This window comes from Grammomys surdaster, unplaced genomic scaffold (genome assembly GCF_004785775.1).
Source record: "Grammomys surdaster isolate TR1022 unplaced genomic scaffold, NIH_TR_1.0 280, whole genome shotgun sequence".
NCBI classification, from domain to species: Eukaryota; Metazoa; Chordata; class Mammalia; order Rodentia; family Muridae; genus Grammomys; species Grammomys surdaster.
In genome coordinates, this window is record NW_021604721.1 from 2,559,137 (window position 1) to 2,580,834 (window position 21,698).

The following is a 21,698-nucleotide window of genomic DNA, read 5'->3' on the forward strand; positions in this document are numbered from 1 at the left end:
ACATCTGGGAGCCAGGGACATCTAGGGCACAGCAGCTACCCAAACCCCGCCCCTCCGGAATTCCACTTCCCTTCGGCCCCTGCCTGGTCCCTGGGACTGGAGCAGGCACAGAGTAGGTCTGCTCCTGTCCTGTGGAGAAACTGAATCCTGAGTCATCGAGAAGCCACTACACTCAGAGCAGCTGAAACTGAATTCTGAGTCATCAGGGACCCACTGCACTCAGAGCAGCTGGAGCCACTGCACTCAGAGCAGCTGACACAGAGTTGGTCTGCTCCTGTCCTGTGGAGAATCCTGAGTCATCTAGGAGCCACTGCACTCAGAGCAGCTGAAACTGAATCCTGAGTCATCGAGAACCCACTGCACTCAGAGCAGCCGAGGAGCCACTGCACTCAGAACAGAAGGATTACCAGATCCAAGAGGTGGCCTGAGTCCCAGGAGTTCTTCCACCCGGGAGATTAGGGGCATAAGACCACAGAGACCTCTGGACTCCGAGGAGCTCTGCAATAAGCAAGATAACTGGAAATACAGATTCCAATCTTACACAGAGAGGGCAGGTACCACTAGAGTTACCCAGATGGCGAAAGGCAAGCGCAAGAACATAAGCAACAGAAACCAAAGTTTCTTGGCATCATCAGTGCCCAGTTCTCCCAATATAGCAAGCCCTGAACACCCCTTCACACCTGAAAAGCAGGATTCAGAATTAAAATCACTTCTCATGATGATGATAGAGGATTATAAAAAGGAATTAAGTAACTCCCTTAAAGAAATACAGGAGAGTACAAGTAAACAGATAGAAGCCTTTAAAGAGGAATCACAGAAATCCCTTAAAGAAATGCAAGAAAACACAAAGAAGGAATTAAACAAAAACATTCAGGATCTGAAACTGGAAATAGAAACAATAAAGAAAGTTCAAAGGGAGACAACCATGGAGATAGAAAACCTAAGAAAGAGATCAGGAGTCACAGACGCAAGCATCACCAACCGAATACAAGAGATAGAAGAGAGAATCTCAAATGCAGAAGATATGGTGGAAAATATTGACACAGTTGTCAAAGAAAATGAAAAAAGCAAAAAACTCCTAACTCAAAACATCCAGGAAATCCAGGACACAATGAGAAGACCAAACCTAAGGATAATAGGTATAGATGAGAATGAAGATTCCCAACTTAAAGGGCCAGTAAATATCTTCAACAAAATCATTGAGGAAAATTTCCCTAACCTAAAGAACAAGATGCCCATAAACATACAAGAAGCCTACAGAACACCAAATAGACTAGACCAGAAAAGAAATACCTCCCGTCACATAATAATCAAAACATCAGATGCACAAAACAAAGAAAAAATACTAAAAGCAGTAAGGGAAAAAGGTCAAGTAACATATAAAGGCAGACCTATAAGAATTACACCAGACTTCTCACCAGAGACTATAAAAGCCAGAAGAGCCTGGACGGACATCATACAGACCCTAAGAGAACACAATTGCCAGCCCAGATTACTATACCCAGCAAAACTCTCAATCAATATAGATGGTGAAACCAAGATATTCCATGACAAAACCAAATTTGCACAATATCTTCCCACAAACCCAGCACTTCAAAGGATAATGGATGGAAAACGCCAACACAAAGAGGGAAACTACAACCTAGAAAAAGCAAGGAAGTAATCTTCCAACAACCCCAAAAGAAGATAACTATACAAACATAACTTTACCTCTAATAACAAAAATAACAGGAAGCCACAATCATTTTTCCTTAATATCTCTTAACATCAATGGTCTCAATTCCCCAATAAAAAGACGCAGACTAGCAGACTGGATACACAAACAAGACCCAGAATTTTGCTGCATACAAGAAACACACCTCAGTGACAAAGACAGACACTACCTCAGAATAAAAGGGTGGAAAACAATTTTCCAAGCCAATGGTCCCAAGAAACAAGCTGGAGTAGCCATTCTAATATCAAATAAAATCGACTTCCATCCAAAATTAATCAAAAAAGATAAGGAAGGACACTTCATACTCATCAAAGGAAAAAGCTACCAAGGTGAACTCTCAATTCTGAACATCTATGCCCCAAATGCAAGGGCACCTACATACATAAAAGAAACTTTACTAAAGCTCAAAACACACATTACACCTCACACAATAATAGTGGGGGATTTCAACACCCCACTCTCAGCAATGGACAGATCATGGAAACAGAAACTAAACCGAGACACTTTGACATTAACAGAAGTTATGAACCGAATGGACTTAAGAGACATCTATAGAACATTTCATCCTAAAACAAAAGAATATACCTTTTTCTCAGCACATCATGGTACCTTCTCCAAAATAGACCATATAATTGGTCACAAAACAAGCCTCTACAGATACAAAAAGATTGAAATAATCCCTTGCCTCTTATCAGATCACCATGGAATAAGACTGGTCTTTAATAATGACAAAACCAATGGAAAACCCATGTGCACATGGAAACTGAACAACTCTCTACTCAATGATGACTTGGTCAAGGAAGAAATAAAGAAAGAAATTAAAGACTTTTTAGATTTCAATGAAAATGAGGACACATCATACCAAAACTTGTGGGACTCCATGAAGGCAGTGCTAAGAGGAAAACTCATAGCTCTAAGTGCCTACAAAAAGAAACTGGAAAGAGCACACACTAACAAGTTGACTGCACAACTAAAAGCTCTAGAACAAAAAGAAGCAAATACACCCAGGAGGAGTAGAAGGCAGGAAATAATCAAACTCAGGGCTGAAATCAACCAAATAGAAACTGAAAGAACAATACAAAATATCAATAAAACCAGGAGTTGGTTCTTTGAGAAAATCAACAAGATAGATAAACCGTTAGCCAGATTAACCAGAGGGCACAGAGACAGTATCCAAATTAATAAAATCAGAACTGAAAAGGGAGACATAACAACAGAAACGGAAGAAATTAAAAAAATCATCAGATCCTACTACAAAGGCCTATACTCAACAAAACTGGAAAACCTGGATGAAATGGACAATTTCCTAGACAGATACCAGGTACCAAAATTAAACCAGGAGCAGATAAACCACCTAAATAGTCCCATAACCCCTCAGGAAATAGCAGCAGTCATTAAAAGTCTCCCCACTAAAAAAAGCCCAGGACCAGATGGTTTTAGTGCTGAATTCTATCAGACCTTCAAGGAAGACCTAATACCAATTCTCTTCAAACTATTCCACAAAATAGAGACAGAAGGAACACTACCCAATTCGTTGTATGAAGCTACAATTACACTCATTCCCAAACCCCACAAGGACCCAACAAAGAAAGAGAACTTCAGACCAATCTCCCTTATGAACATCGATGCAAAAATACTCAATAAAATTCTAGCAAACCGAATCCAAGACCACATCAAAACAATCATCCATCATGATCAAGTAGGTTTTATCCCAGGAATGCAGGGTTGGTTCAATATTCGGAAATCCATCAATGTAATCCACTATATAAACAAACTTAAAGAAAAAAACCATATGATTATCTCACTAGATGCTGAGAAAGCATTTGACAAAATTCAACATCCCTTCATGATAAAAGTCTTGGAAAGATCAGGAATTCAAGGCCCCTACCTAAACATAGTAAAAGCAATTTACAGCAAACCAGTAGCCAACATCAAGCTAAATGGAGAGAAACTTGAAGCAATCCCACTAAGATCAGGGACTAGACAAGGCTGCCCACTCTCCCCCTACCTATTCAATATAGTACTGGAAGTCTTAGCCAGAGCAATTAGACAACAAAAAGAAGTCAAAGGGATACAAATAGGAAAGGAAGAAGTCAAAATATCGCTATTTGCAGATGATATGATAGTATACTTAAGTGACCCCCAAACTTCCACCAGAGAACTCCTAAACCTGATAAACAACTTCAGCAAAGTGGCTGGTTATAAAATCAACCTAAACAAATCAGTAGCCTTCCTCTACATGAAAGATAAACAGACTGAAAAAGAAATTAGGGAAATGACACCCTTCACAATAGTTGCAAATAATATAAAATACCTTGGTGTGAATCTAACCAAGCAAGTGAAAGACCTGTATGACAAGAACTTCAAGTCTCTGAAGAAAGAAATTGAAGAAGATCTCAGAAGATGGAAAGATCTCCCATGCTCATGGATTGGCAGGATTAATATAATAAAAATGGCCATCTTGCCAAAAGCAATCTACAGATTCAATGCAATCCCCATTAAAATCCCAACTCAATTCTTCACAGAGTTAGAAAAGGAAATTCTCAAATTCATATGGAATAACAAAAAACCTAGGATAGCGAAAACTATTCTCAACAATAAAAGAACTTCGGGAGGAATCACCATCCCTGACCTCAAGCTGTACTACAGAGCAATAGTGATAAAAACTACCTGGTATTGGTACAGAGACAGGCAGGAAGATCAATGGAATAGAATTGAAGACCCAGAAATGAACCCACACTCCTATGGTCACTTGATCTTTGACAAAGGAGCTAAAACTGTCCAGTGGAAAAAGGACAGCATTTTCAACAAATGGTGCTGGTTCAACTGGAGGACAACATGTAGAAGAATGAAAATTGATCCATTCTTATCCCCTTGTACAAAGCTCAAATCTAAGTGGATAAAGGACCTCCACATAAAACCAGATACACTGAAACTAATAGAAGAGAAGGTGGGGAAAAGCCTCGAATACTTGGGCACAGGGGAAAAGTTCCTGAACAGAACTCCAATGGCATATGCTCTAAGATCGAGAATTGACAAATGGGACTTCATAAAATTACAAAGTTTCTGTAAGGCAAAGGACACTGTCAATAGGACAAAACGACAACCAACAAATTGGGAAAAGATCTTTACCAATCCTTCATCTGATAGAGGGCTAATATCCAATATATACAAAGAACTCAAGAAATTAGACTCCAGGCAACCAAATTACCCTATTAAAAAATGGGGTATAGAGCTTAACAAAGAATTTTCAACAGAAGAAACTCGAATGGCCGAGAAGCACCTAAAGAAATGCTCGGCATCCTTAGTCGTCAGGGAAATGCAAATCAAAACAACCCTGAGATTCCATCTCACACCAGTCAGAATGGCTAAGATTAAAAACTCAGGTGATAGTAGATGCTGGCGAGGGTGTGGAGAAAGAGGAACACTCCTCCATTGTTGGTGGGACTGCAAGATGGTGCAACCACTTTGGAAATGAGTGTGGCGGTTCCTCAGAAAATTGGACATAGCATTACCCGAGGATCCAGCTATACCACTCCTAGGCATATACCCAGCAGGTGCTCGAACATATAATAAGGACATATGCTCAACTATGTTCATAGCAGCCTTATTTATAATAGCCAGGAGCTGGAAAGAACCCAGATGTCCTTCAACTGAGGAATGGATTAAAAAAATGTGGTATATTTACACAATGGAGTATTACTCAGCTATTAAAAACAATGAATTTGAGAGGTTCCTAGGTAAATGGATGGAACTAGAAATTATCATACTGAGTGAGGTAAGCCAATCACAAAAGAACACACATGGTATTCACTCACTGATTATTGGATATTAGCCCAGAACCTTAAAATGCCCAAGATGCAACTCACAGGCCACATGAAGTCCATAAAGAATGAAGACCAAGTGGGGGTGATTCGGTCCTTCTTAGAAGGAGCAACAAAATACTCAAGGGAGCAAATATGGAGACAAAGCGAGGGACAAAAACTGAAGGAGGGGCCGTCTGAAGACCTTTCCACCTGAGTATCCATCCCATGTGCAGTCACCAAAGGTCGATGCTGATGTGGAAGTCAGGAAGTGCATGCTGATAAGAGCCTGATATGGATGTCTCCTCAGAGGTCTTCAAGAGTCTGACATATTCAGAGGCAGATGCTCACAACTAGCCATTGAAGTGATCATGGGGTTCTCAATGGAGGAGTTAGAGTGAAGACTGAAGGAGCTGAAAGGATTTGTGGCCACATGAGGAGAGCAACAATACCAACCAACCAGAGCTCCCAGGGTCTAAACCACCAGCCTGGGAGCACTTATGGAGGGATCCAGGGCCTTAGCTGAATATATAAGAGTGAAGGGCCCTGCTGGGCACAGGTGGAAGATGAGATCCTTGACCTCATGAAGGCTGGACGCCCCAGGTGGTGGGAGTTTTGAGGGTGGGGAGGTGGGAGTGGGGGGGTAGATAGAGGTTACATCCACAAAGAAGAAGGAGGAGGTGTGAGGGGATTGGGGGTTCCTGGGTGGGTGGGGGATGGGGTAAGGGGACAACATATGAAATGTAAATAAAACATCCAATAAAAAAATTAAAAAAAAAAAAAAAAAAGAGACATACCACTGGGTGTATCTTGGTTGTGGGGGAAAAGGATTTTGGAGAGGGTGAACTGAGGAGAAACTTGCCTTTTCTGTGGCCAGCACTGTCCTATGGGTTGTGATTTAAGAGTGAATAAAAAGGAGAAAAAAAACTGAGACCCAACATTCATATCTCTCTGGTTCTTGACTATAGACACAATAGAATCAGCTACTGCATATCCCTGTCACCACAGCCAGAGTGACTCTTGGTACCATGTCTTCCCCTCTTTGGTCCTCTTAGACTATGAATCAAAAGAAACCTTTCCTTCCTTCCTTTCTACGTGTTCTGTGACAACAACTAGAATGATAACTAACTCAACCTCCTATCCATTGTGACAAGGCGGCACAGAGGCAAAGATTACTCAACATAACATCCAGTCATGCATGTATGCAGCTCATAACTCAATCAAAAGACAAGTGTTTATTTAACATCTACTCTGTGAACCTGGGCCTAAACAGACACACCTATAATCCTAGCACTTGAGAAGCCAGGGATTGGAAATCTCAGCTACATAGCAAGTTTGAGGTAATCTTGGGCAACATGTGATGTTGTAAAGAGCAGGAAGTTAGTACAGGCTTATTAGAAAAAGGGAGTGAAGAGGCTTTACCAGCAGCTGACTGAGACAGATGCAGATATTCATAGCCAAGCATTGAACTGAGGCCAGGGATCTCTATGAAAGAGTTAGGGGAAGGACTGAAGGAACTGAAGGGGATTGCAACCTTATAGGAAGACCTACAGTGTCAACTCACCTTGACCCCTGTGAGCTCTAAGAGACTAAGCCACTAACCAAACAGCATACACAGGCTGATCTGGGGCCTTGGCCTATATGTAGCTTGTCTGGCCTCACTGGGCAAGGATGTGCCTAATCCTATAAAGACTTGATGCCCCAGGGAAGGGGGAAGATGTGTGTGTGCAGGGTGGGAGGGAGTGGTGCAAGGGTCAGTGCAGTGATGAAGGGAACCCTCTCAGAGGTGGAAGAGGAAGGGGGAAAAAGAACTTCGAAGAGGGGACTGGAAGTGGGAGCAACATTTGGGGTGTAAATAAATAAAATAAGAAGAAGAAAGAAAAGGAGGTAAAGAAATCTTAGAGAGTACAGTTAAATATGTATGAGACAGAAGTAGAACGGTGTGATACTGAAATTTAAGGTTTAAGAGGTGATAGAGGTAGAAGATGAGGTGTAGAGGAGGAGAGTTAACCCAAATCAAGGACACATTGGGGGTGGGGAGAGTAACCCTATAAAAATCTTCCATTTTATAAGCTAACTTAAAATCTAATTGTCTTAGTTACTAAAGAATTTTGTATGTGCATATATGTTTTAATCAAGTTCACCCCTATTTTCTCCTTTCCAATTCCCCGCTAATCCTCCTTTCAAGATTCACTTCCATTTTCATGTGTTCCTATTTTGTTTTGTTTGTCTTGTTTTGTAACCCACTAAAACTGAGTTGTATTGACAGTATGTTTCTGAGTGTAGAGACATCTACTAGAGCATGAGTAGCCTCTCTGAAACTACATTCTTAATGAAAACTGACTTTCCCTCTCCGACAACTATCAGTTGTGAATAGTTCCACAGCTACCAGAGAGACTTCCTGACCCCTCACCCATTCACATTGGGGTTCTGTCTGGCTTGAACTTATATAGGTCTCATGATTGCTTTCACAGCTACTGTAAAACAATGTGTGTGATGGTCCTGTTGCTTCTTAAAAATGCTGTTGCCTTGTGATCAGCTACTGTTTATTAACCAATGGCCTCTGATAAAAGTAAGTCAGTTTTTATTATGTCCACTTAGCACAATAACAATAGCAGATTCTTTTCTAGGCCTATAGCCTATCCAGTTCTTGTATCTAATTATGGCAACAGGTATGTTCCTATCTTGTGAGCAGGCCTTAAAGCTGATCAGGAAGTGGTTGGTTACTGCCATAACATTCATGCCATTATTGTTCCAATTGTTGTAGCTGGCAGAGGTGCACATCTGGGCATGATTGATGATCACCTTTCTTCTCTGATAGCATAGAACCTTCTAGCACAAGGAAAGCCAGTGAGTAGTGACAAAGCTTCCAGGTTGATACTAGCTTGATGTCTCTAAGTTCTGTGATTCAAGTATGCAGCATCTTCAGCATAGGGTCTAACTATCAAATTTTGAAGGATAATCAATAACAATGGTGATAGCCTACAGTGTTTAAAGAGTCTATAGTACCCCATTGACAAAAAAATCTCCAAATATAATTTAAAAATAAAAGAGTCTTGAAAGATATGTCTTAAGTGGGTGAATAATGATACTCCCAGAAGTTAAGTTATTGAAAATCTTAGTGCTAGGGATAGGGTCAGGTTGGCCTAATGTTGCTTGTATTCAAATGTTAGTTTGGGGGCCCAAGACTGGTTACCCCACAGATGAGAGAGTCCACATGTAAGATACTAAGTGACCCTGCCCCCCAGTTAATTGTAGTTGGTAAATAAAGATGCCAACAGCTAATAGCTAGACAAAAGAGACATAGGTGAGGTTGAGGTTTCTCAGACTTGGAGGAGAGGAGCACAAACAGGAGGGATAAGGAGAAGCCTCCATGGTAGAAGAAGAATGTACAGAAAGCAGAAGGAGAGCAGCCATGGACTAAGGGCCAGCAGAACATGGCCCAGAGGGCTGCCCAATTGAAGATAAGAGCAGTTCAGATAAAACATAATAAATAGTAAGTGATAATTTGTGGTTATTGATCAGAAAGTAGATCCTAACAACATGGATGGTAGATAGCTGCCCAGCTATTGTGCTGCCTAAAACATATTACAAACATAAAGGCTTTCATCTGGGAACATAAATGAAGAAGCCCAGGCCAGAATTTTAATACTTTTCACTACATTTACCTCTCAAAAAATATATACAAAAGCTACTGTCATTGCTCTCAGTTGCCCACCATATAGCTAGATGATAAGACTCTATTGCTGAAAACACCACTCACTTTGATTATATATAGGACAAAGAATGTTTTTACTCAACTGTGAAACTTGTAATCTACAAGGGCAGTCTTTCAGATAAGATATGCTCACTGGTGCAATGGTGAATAACTGCTGTGAGAAAACCAACCACGTTCTGACTCGATATTATGCCCACTCCACAGGAAGAATCCAGTTATGATTGTGAACATGAGGTCAAAAGCCCATGGCAGAGGAGATCAGAGATCCTAGAGGGGAACCTCTTATCATTACTTTGTTAAGTGAACATGGTACCAAAATGCCTTCTAAATATTTTTTTTTATACCCACAGATTGATGCTGCTCTCAGCTATAGTCATAGAAACTTTTATTTGCAAAGGATAATGTAGACAAGTGCTGAAAAAAACTGATTCCTAAATACTAAGCCCTGAGCAGGACATCTATAACATCCTGGCCAAAGCCCAGGAAACATGCCAGAAGAGAGGGAAAAAAGCATAAGAGTCAGAATGGAAAGGAATGCCATACGAAATGCTATTTTCTGATACGGCTGATGCCCCCAAAGAACTCACAGTAACAATGGATTCTTGCATAAGAACTGCACAAGACTTGGCTCAGGAATACTCCACCATGGATGGGTAAGGCTCATAAAGCCCCACCTCTCTCTGAGGAAGTATTGTGTGTTCATGGTTGCTAGGGAGGGTTCAATCATATTTATTGGTGGTATAGTTCTGATAATTATACTTGCTTGAGTAAATAGTCCCCACCCACATTCACATAAACAAATCTAATTAAACACAGTGTGCTTCAAGAGGGTGAGGGAAGCCATGAAGGTAGAGGGAAAGAACAATGGGTTTGATGGGAGGAAAAAGAGAGGATAACAGGAGGAATATGATTAAGCTGTACAGATAGATTAGTAGATAGACAGACAGACTGGCAGAAAATTGAGAAAGAATAAATAAATTAAGCAAAAAACAAGAGCTTACTATGTGTCTGGCATGGTCGAACAATGTAGACAGCTTGTTCTACTTAATTTAATGGAGGAAATGAGACTTGAAATGAAAATACAAGCTCAACGGGTAACAATGAGTTCTGTGAAGAAACTTGAAGCAAGGTGACAGACTAAGCATGGCCAAACTGGTCCTTGAAATCAGAGAGCTAGAAGTCCCTCTGAAGGTGCTTATAGCTAAGTTCTCCCTAGAGAGAAAACAACCTTGTAAACATGTGACAAGATGTAAAGCCCATGGGGGAGTGATGAGACAAAAAAAAATATTATAGAGATGAACACCTTTGCAGCTCTTTAAGGGTAACAACATCCCCTTTGGATTTGTACTTCATAGTTATCTGCTGCACAGAGTCATAACATAAACTTCAGCTGTTAAATAATAGAGTACTTCCCTGACGACTGACGAGCAGCCTTTGCATTAAGTCTCCTGAATGCTCCCCATCCCCATCATTTCCCTCAATATCTCCAAGCCACTTCATGACACAGTGAATAGTTGACACAGTACAGCAAGGAACTCAGCAGGCAGCAGCAGCTTCACTGGCTACATGCTAAGCTTTTGAGCATTGCTGCTCTTATCACTAGACATGTGTATTGTATAATGGTATAGCAGATATGCTCCTCCATGTTGATGCTGCTATCTCCAAATGAATTAGACAAACCTATCTGGATGAAGAAGTACATGAGTCTAGGTATGGTTTATGGATGAAGTGATGAGGATTTCCCAGTGGAACTGGGGCTTAGAAAAAGAAAGGATTAAAAGAAGCCAGCTTTAGGCATACAGAAGGTGATAGGGTTGTTTATTTAGATAGAGAAAAGTGGGGAGCTGTGAGGTTTTGAAGAAGAACCTTTGTTCATGATTCAAACCTAACCTGGATTTACAGAAATATGTATGAGACAAAAGAAGAAAGGAGGAGGAGGAGGAGGAGGAGGAGGAGGAGGAGGAGGAGGAGGAGGAGGAGGAGGAAAAGAACACGGAATGATTCATCAGAGCCTTAGGACAATCCTTACCCCATTAACCTGTGGCATTAATAGCTACTGCCATACTTCACTGGTTGTCATAATACAACAAGGTAACAGATAGGAATCATTTTATTTTTGCCGGGAAAATGTGAGCCACTATCAGTGGTATGCCATTGACAGCATCATTCATACACATTCAGCCATCCTTGGTGCTTCCTAGTTCTCTGCAGACAGTGACACGAAAGGTAGATATCCTGACACTGTCCACGATAAACACATGGAGACATAGAAGATAATGGTAGCAAATAAACTCTCCTGGAGTAGGACAGTGTATCAATGGTGTGCATCTCATGTTTGCAGACAGTCTGTCAACTGGCCAGTTTTCTTAGCACTACCTGGACCAGTCCTGATATCTCTATGTTAGGTAAATAGAATTGACTACAATTACTGTCTTACCTGATAAGAGCTGGTGATCTAACTGACAACTGCCACATGCTTTTTGAATTTTCTTCTCATGTCTCTGGGCAGGTTGAGTCTGCATGTACAAAGCATGCATCATATTTGCAAGGCTCCCCTTATGGGGTTGAAGCAAGAATCAAATGAAATGACACATGAGAAGATGGTATTTAAAAGTGCTTTCTACCAATGAGATGTGTAGTAGACACTGTAGAAATTATTTACAAGCTACAAAGATGTTGGTATTTGTCTTGTATCTTATTACCACACCCCATGGCAACCACAGCATCTAATATTTATTCCAATGCATTTACCATCCTTTACTGGATTAAATGAATTACTATTGAAGACAGCAGATCACAAGAATATCATGTGTCTAATTTACTGTACCTAGAGCTTAAGTTCAAAGTTTTAGCATGATTCCTAAGGTACTTTACACCTTACCCACTCTATCAAACAACCTTTAAAAGTTTCAGTAGTTCAAATTCTTTGCCAATAACTTTCAGCTTTCTCTTCCCTACTTCCTTAAGGAATGAACAACATAGCTTCCTGAAGCTTAATAAAGGCTAAACAAAATTCTACAGTCATCATTTGGAGTAAAACTGCCAAGTTGGAAGCCAAGCTCTCTGGCTGACCTTGAGTAAGTTGGTTAACTGCTAGGTGCTCCTAAGAGAGGAGGAAATTGATGGTATCACCTCAAGGACTATCATTAGGAGGAAATAAGCCACCGTTGATCACATGAGGTGTAGAGGGCACTGTCAAGCACCATCTTACATATGATACAACCTGTTCACAATTCTATACTATTCCCCAAGTACCTTTAGTATTAGCACCTTTCTCACTCAGGTATAGATAAAATATAGAACTCTGCAGGTATAAACAAATAAATGGCCTTATTGAATTCTAACTGTTCACTCCCAACACAGTGTGAAATTCCTGATGACAGAGTCCAGATATGTTTGCTTTGAGTCCCTGCTGACCATATTCCATGGCACACGATATGCACCTCACAATTTCTATTTGTTTTTATGGTTCTCAGGATTGAACTCTGGCCTTCACACACATGCTAGCAAGCACTCTACTACAGATCTGCACTGCCATGGCCTCACAAATGTCTGTTTAATCAGTGCATTTTATATGAATACATTCTAACAGAGCAGCAGATCCCATTTGAATTAGAGACAAAGATCCTTTCAAATCACATATGCTTTAAAATATTCCTAACAAAATCTTGACTGGATAGCCCTCACTTCCTCCTTAATTCCTCCTTACTCAAATGTTTGGTAAATAATCACCTTATTCACCTTATTGCCTTCTTGTCTCCTCAACTAATCATCCTAAGTGCCTACCACTCCATAGACATGATTATGTTTTGGGTCATTCATTATATATACATAGAATTCCAACTCATGATGTTAGATTAATAATAACCCATCATTTCTACTCAAAAGTGCCACTGTCAGTTAATTTATAAAATATGGACACTGCCTGTCTTCTTTGCTTCACAGGTGTATTATAAACCAAAGCTACCGATGCAAACAAGTGCACTGAAAATAATCATTACCATGTGTTAAGACTTAGAATTTCCTGGCCTATGGAACAAGGTGTGAATTGTTATAGTTCTTACCAAACGCTACTGTAACTCAAAGAACAACTGTAAAATAATAGCTTGTTCACAGATATTTTCAAAATAAACAGGTAAAAGAATGAATGTCATCTGGTATATCTGTGGAGAATTTGGGCTGGATAGCTTCAACTATTGCAACATTAGGATCTAGAAGACAAGAAGAAAAATCACACTTTCTAGCAAAATACAGCAGTCTCTAAAATCATGTGTCACCCCTCAAAGCTGATAAGCCTATTGGTTTTTTAATGGCTGCACCTTCAAACATAGTCTTCTTGTCTAAATTTTCATGTGACTAAGAAGCCATCTCATGAATCACACTATGTGTGTGTGTGTGTGTGTGTGTGTGTGTGTGTGTGTGTGTGTAGAAGACATGGCTTTTATGCTTAGCCAGGATTTAGGCATGGAGACAAATCAATGACATCAGCTGCAATTTAACATAAGACACAGTAGACTCATCCTACAGTTTGTGGATAAGGAAAAGAAAGATGGACGTATGCTCTGTCCTCCTGCCAGAGTAAACCATGCAGCAAAGCACACAGATGTAAAGCTCATGACTCATCATCGAGTTCAACTCTCTTTACAATTATGAACAGATGTTCATTAATAATTGCCTTTTATTTTTTTGAGACAAGGTCTCTCTACATAGTCCTGACTATCCTGAAACTCATTATGTAAACCAGGCAGGATTTGAACACACAGAGGTCCACCTGCCTCTACCTCCTAATTATTACAAGTAAAGGCATGTGAAAACATGTCTAGCCACTGTTTTAATAATTATCATTTACTCAAGAAGATCTAATAGATGTATTTATGTATGTGCATCTATGGCTACTATCATTTTACCAGACACCCTAACTTGTTAATATACCATGAGGGAAATTGACCAAGTAGTAATAATGACATATGCCTAAAACAGAAATGTTGAAAAGATATTAGTAAAGAAAAAAAGCAGGACTTAGGATGGTGGCTCAAAGTATAGCTCAGAATTATAGTTCTTACATAGCGTGTGTGAGACCCTAGTTTGATCTGTAGCACAGCCAAAGAATAAGTAAAAATCAAGCTGTCATCTACTTGTAGATTAGAGAGACACACATATGTAGCCATTAGAAGGTAGTTTAGTGAATACATTCTTTCTTCTTAATATATATTTATATACTTTATGAACATACAAATTTTTTATAAAAGTTGGATAAATACACTTGAAGATCACTAAAAAAAGCTAAAATACAGGTTGTAAAGTGAAAATTATCTTAATAGCTTTAAATGTATTTTATAGAAAGGTTATAGTTTTAAATATATTTTATAGAAAAGTTACATTATTAAATAACATATTTATCTCATTCATTCTATGCACCAAATTGCATCGTTTAAATAGGAAGGTGAATAAAGGGAGGAAGGGAGAAGGGAAAGAAGGAGGAGTCAGTGTAATGCCACCCAATTCATGTGCCGCTGATTGAACTGAGATGAGCTCTGTTCTGATGTACCTTGGAACATGGCTGGCTATTGCTCTGTCTAGTTATCTTGTTGTTTCTCACAATTCATGTATAACTCTCCTTTTAACACCCTAAACCCTTGTTGGACATAAACAATACAAATACTAACCTGAAGACGTAATATTGTTATATAGCTCTAGTATTTCACAGCTCAGGGCAGTTTTGCCCCCAGAGTTTACATGGCAATGTCAACAGACATTGATATTTGTTCCAACTCTAGGGTAGGGTGAGTGGTTATCAAGAATCGTGCTAGTAGTCTGTTCAAAATGTTAGTAAGCGACAAGGTTGAGGAGCCATATGGTGCTATAGAGGAGGCATCTATAAACAAAAGGGACCTAGAACCTACAGGATGTGATGGCCAAGATCAACAGCTCAGCCTTCAAATTCAGATGGATAGCTCCTCCTGGACATCCTCACTCATGTGACTGTGGCTTAGGGCATGATGGTGCCTCATGGCAGATTTGTTGACTGATTCATCGAAGCATGCAATCATGCATGGACCCTATCAACCAGGATGTAGCAGATCACTTAATGTTTAAATGACTTGAAATCACATTTGAGTGATGGCTGAGAGATGGCATCTTGGGTGAACTGTTCTGGTATTTTGTGCCAGAAATTGTCACTGACATGAGGAGGAATTTGGAATCAAGCAAAGAATGCTGTGATGACTTATCAGTCTAAGTAACTTCAACTCACACAGTTATTATCACCATTTGTGTACACAATTGTCATTTTCCCCTCATCTGTGATGCATTTGGGAAATGAAGGAAAGCCAGTGACATCACTGTACTATTTGGAGGATCTTGTAACATTTGCACTACATGCCTTGTCATCAGGAGTTATTAATTGATTTCATCTTGACTCTGAATGAAGACAAATGACATGTGGGTACCTCAGCTTGAAAGATGTGTTTAGGAGTTTCTGCTAATGAGAATAATTTTGGAATTGCTAAAACATGGCCTGCCCCTCTCACTTGGAGCTTTTGCTATTCTGCTTTAGTCCTCTTAATTGAGATATGCCCTTCCTCCAACACTGAAAACCTTTTCCCAGTCTGTCCTGTGTCAGGAAGTTTGCATCTTCACAAGAAGGTATAGCAACCAGGTCTACCATTGTAAAACATTTCCTGCTGCATCACATTCTTTAAGTTGTTTCCACTGAATTGTGGGCATCTAAATAGAATCTACTGGTAAATGTGATACTGTGACCTGGTGTTTATAGGTGTGGCACATGGCAGGTGCCTATAAATGATCATGAGCTTATTTATTCAATTGTCCAGACTTAAATTGTATGGAAGGAAAATGATTTGAGCTAATTTTATATAAGGAGGTAAAATGACCAGCCTTTTAAAAGCCTGCATATGTTGCCCCAAAACCATATTTAATAGTACGGTTTTGGTCAGAGAGACAGTAGAATAGGAATCAGATTCTAGAATAAAAATACTTCCTAGGTTCCTCTGTTTATGACTCAAAGGTCAAAGTCATGACTTTTCCATGCCTTAGACCTCACTGCTCTGGGAAGAATAAAGCTGTGGCCGGTATGTTGTTTGGTACAGAAGTGGTAAAAGTGTTCTTGAAAATAGAAATGGGCTGGGCAGTGATGGTGCATGCCTTTAATCCCAGCACTTGGGAGGTAAAGGCAGGCAGATTTCTGAGTTCGAGTCCAGCCTGCTCTACAGAGTAAGTTCCAGGACAGCCAGGGCTACACAGAGAAACCCTGTCTCGAAAAACAAAAAACAAAACAACCCCCCCCCAAAAAAAGCTAAAAAGAAAATAGAAATAGCTTTCTTAGCGTATAGCTGAAACTGAATGTGGTAGTACACTCTTGAAACCCTACCACTTAGAAAGATGAGGCAGGAAGACCACAAGTTTGAGGCCGGCCTGGGCTAAATAGTAAAAACTCTGTCTTAAAAAGCAAATAAACAAAATGTAGCTGAATATATAAAATATATACCGGGCATGGTGGCACACCTTGATGCCAGGACTCTGGAGTCAGAGGCAGACAGATTTTTGTGAGTTCAAGGCCAGCCTGATCTCCAAGTTCCAGGACAGCCAAAGCTGTTATATAGAGAGAAACCTTGTGTCAAAACCAATAGATAGATAGATAGATAGATAGATAGATAGATAGATAGATAGATATAAGTAATAATGCCACAGCAGAGTGGAGTCCAGAAGGCTTTCCACACCAGCGGGTCCCACAAACAGGAGAAAAGTCTGGAGTTCTAAAGGCTGGAGGCTTTGGTGGTGACAGGCCCTAATGACACGAGAAAATCCTTTGTTCCAAATGGGTTTATTTTCTTGGCAGATGGTAGATGGATCTGGATGTACCCACCGTGAAACTCAGGGCAGACTTGAGTTAAAAAGGGAGAGAGAAAGTGGGGAGGGTCTGGGGAAGAATGCTTAATTGGCTCCACCCTCTGGCCTTCATTAGTATGTAAATCTCTCTAGTGCCTGAGGCCTGTAGTCACACCCTCTACCTGTGCACTTTGGGAGGGTCTTGTAATGGCCTACGTGACTGAAAAATGTAGGTCCATGAAGACTAGACTGCGTGTCAGGACCCTGTGTTCTGGGGACTTGGCCAAACACCTGTCGTTTCTCCCTTGGAGTCTCCAGGTTCCAGGCCCATACCCAGTCAAGAACCAAGATACCCTTACGCAGTCCCACAGACAGATAGATAGATAGATAGATAGATAGATAGATAGATAGATAGATGATAGATAGATACAATATTTAGTTGACTGTTAACAATACAGCACAATTTAGAATAAATACCTATTTTATTCCCACAAATTCATGTCTTATATTACCTGAACCTATTGTATTAGTCTCTTAGTGCCAGTTTCCAATTTTACTCTCCAGTATTTTCTGGTACTTTGTTCATTCTCTCTGAAGAAGAATAAAATTTAAGTTTGTGGCATATAAAAATGCCTTCCACACTTAGCAGAAAACAATCTTCCAATCCTGCAAACAAAACAAGCTGTGATATCACCCAACCTGTCTCTCCTCCACCTTCTACCCTGCTCCATATGCATCTTGCAGAGTTAGTCATCTGGAGTGCCATTCCCCCCCTGACTCACAGATATATCAGACAGAGAGGAATGAGTTTCCATAGAGTCTGAAGGACAAGACTTTCTCCCTCTCTGAAGCACAAGAGGCTTCCTGGGGTCCTCATATCATTACTTCAAACTCAAAGATCCCAGGTTGACTGTTCTCATGATTCCCGACTGTTGTTTCATACCCAGAAGAGGACAGGTCTTGAGCAGTCTCAGGTGGAGGTAAGAGGAGGAGCATGCACCCTGGGTGATGTTTCCATGCCACTATTATTCACTCCAAAACCAGACTTCTGAGATTCTGGAATACACAGCAATTATTCTGATTTACTTTAAACCTATCAAGTTTTGTTGCTTAAAGCTTACAGTATTCTAAACTGTCCAGGATCAAGCTGGTTGGAGTAAGAAACTCTCTGCTCCTCTGGTCCTCTCATCCTATCACTGGCATGACCCACATCATTCCCCACAATTTCCCCCAAAATTCCCAGATTCAAAGATAACAGTCAGAAGATACTTCCTTGCTCTTGGAGGAATCCATTTGAATTACTTTCAGAGCAATTACTACCTTGTATTTTCCCAAGACCAGAAAGGAAAACAAAACAAAAGAAAAAACAAAAACAAAAACAAAAACAAACAAACAAAAAAAGGTCTTCTATATTAAAGGAAGCAAATGGCATGAAGCCCAAAGACAAGCTGTTGTACTTTTTCCACTCCAAATGATGCTCAAATACCAGCTGGTTTCTTTTCAGCAGTTTGCCACAACATCTAATAATCTGAGTGCATGCTGTTCTGGTAGCTGCCTGAAGTCTAAATTGCCGTGAACACCCGTTCCTAATCAGGGAGATCTTGATTGGAACTAAATTTGTTCTCTGTGTAGAAATCACTCATGTTCCTAAAAGCAGTTTTTCCTCTGGTCAAATTAGCTGTATAAATATTGCAAATAAAAATATATGTAGGAGCAAGTGGCTTACAAATACAAAGACAAATACATTTCCTTATAAATGATCCATTTTACCCCAAATTCGCATAGATCTTGCAAATAAAGGGAGCCTGGGAAACATTAGTACACACAAACAACGGGTACCCATAAACTGCCCCAGAGTATAACCAAACTCTAACCAGTGGAGAGTTTGTTTTTAAAAAGAAAATGTATAGAAAAACATGGAAAAGAATAAAAGAAACTTGTAGGCATATGTTTAAATGCTAAAAAGGAAAAAATAAATTTTGAAAAATAAGGGTGATAGCACTGGAACAAGCGTGGATTAAGGGTCTCCTTGGCTTTTCCAAGTTCCATCTTTAACATGTTTCTGCCCTACTGTAAGCAGGTTACTCGTCCTTTCATAATTTCTAAGAAACTGTGATTTAAATCTGTGTGCTGCTTATATAGGGAATAGATAAAAAACGGCCAAGATCTCTTATTATTCTATGAAGCCTAAGAGGTTCTTCTCCAGTGGTGGTGCCTTCTCTCCTAAGGACACAGACTGTATTACAGGAGGTTCAAAGACATGCAGATGCACAATTATAAGATCAGGGCACTCTGGGGAAATCCCTTGCCTTCTCCACATCATCAGGACCATTAAACATAACTGAAATTTTGACTTATGTCCATACAAGGGAGAAGTCAGTGTTGAATTCAGTTGCTCACTTTCCCTGCCTCTCTCTCATTGTGACATTCACTCCAGATCTGCTCTTTTTATTTTTGTATAAGAAAGTTTGACATAAGGGTTGGAAAGATGGCTCAGTGGTTAAGAGTACTAGCTGCTCTTCTAGGGGATCATAAGTTCAATTCCCAGCACCTACATGGTGGTTCACGACCATCTATAACAGGATCTGATACCCCTTGTGGCATGAGTGTATATATGCAGACAGAAGACTCACATGAAATACGTAATGGAATTTTTTAAAAGAAAAACAAAAGGGGAAAGGAAATAATCACACTGAGTATCCAAACTGTTTCAGACCAGTTACACTTTGCTTATCCAGAGAAGGTCTCCCAGACAGAGGTGATTGTATTCTGATACTAAGAGTGACTAATGAAGACTCCAATCCCTCTTTGGGAAAAGGGGATTTTCAAGCAGCCAGTCTGATTACTGGTGTGAGGAAAAGGCCTATGTGATCATGTAATCACACTGAGAATTACTGACTGGTACCTGCTCCATCACAAGTCAACATATTTAATGTGCAAATTTTTCAAATAGAAAATAATAAGCAGCTATTTTTAATTATTTTCAGGTGCAGATTGGCAATAAAATTGATTGTGTTTTACTTAATTAAAAAAAAAGTCTAGTAAATTAAGCAGCCTAAATGTGTGTGTATTCATTTATAGAGATTTATGGTCTTCTTTGGGTAAGTACCAAAGTTATGCTACTTATGTATTTTTTTAAGTAATATTATTGCTCTAAACATCATTCGTTTTTTTGTTTCTTTTTTTATTGGATGTTTTAATTACATTTCATATGTTGTCCCCTTATCCCATCCCCCACCCACTCAGGAACCCCCTATCCCCTCACCCCTCCTCCTTCTTCTCTGCGGATGTAACCCCTGCCTACACCCCCCCACTCCCACCTCCCCACCCTCAAAATTCCCACCCCCTGGGGTGTCCAGCCTTCACAAAGTCAAGGATCTCTTCTTCCACCTATGCCCAGCAGGGCCTTCCACTCTTACGTATTCAGCTGAAGCCTTGGATCCCTCCCTAAATGCTCCCAGGCTGGTGGTTTAGACCCTGGAAGCTGTGGTTGGTTGGTATTGTTGCTCTCCTCATGGAGCCACAAACCCTTTCAGCTCCAATGGCCTTCACTCTAACTCCTCCATTGGGAACCCCATTATCAGTTCAATGGCTAGTTGTGAGCATCTGCCTCTGAATATGTCAGACTCTTGAAGACCTCTGAGGAGACATCCATATCAGGCTCTTATCAGCATACACTTCCTGACTTCCACATCAGCATCTACCTTTGGTGACTGCACATGGGATGGATACTCAGGTGGAATGGTCTTCAGACAGCCCCTCCTTCAGTTTCTGTCCCTCACTTTGTCTCCATATTTGCTCCCTTGAGTATTTTGTTGTTCCTTCTACGAAGGACTGAATCACCCCCGGTTGGTCTTCCTTCTTCATGAGCTTCATGTGGCCTGTGAGTTGCATCTTGGGCATTTCAAGTCTGAACATCATTCTAAGTGACAAGGAGTAAACTTGTAGTTCAGAATTAACCCTTCAAGATATAATAATACAGAAAGCTATTGTGCTTAAAACTCACCCCCAAATAATTGTTAGAGCTGTATAGCATTTAACTATAACAAAAAATAACATTTTGACATCCTAATCTATAGAAGTTCATCTCTTACCTGTTCTGAGTCTCAAGCATTAATATTACTTGCTGTTCTTCACAATACACCAGATGTACTGAGAGCAAGCTGACTGGTCATTCCATAGCATGTACATGTAAGCTACTAAGACTTGTGGTGTTTCTGCATTTGAATATAAGTATATTGATGAGCCACAAAATTTGAAAACCCTCTCTCTACTTGTTTTGCTTAATAATGCATGTAAAAGTGATCCATGGTCCATTTTTCATCAGGTTTTTTTTAACTAATGAAAGCAATTCTTTAAGAGAGACTAGGATCGTTTGCCATTAACTAGATGGGAAAGTTGGCTCTGTATCAGCACTTTGGAGAACTTTGAGTGTTGTTCTACAGCAGGGCTTCTCACATCCTAACACACATAAAAATAACTAGCAAAGCCTGTGCAAACACAGTTGGTCCCATATCCAGAGTTTCTAATGTGGTACATCTGGGGATGTTCCTGAGAATCTGCATTCTGACAGGTCTCCAACTGGTGCTGATGCTGTGGCTGCAGCCTGTGAAGA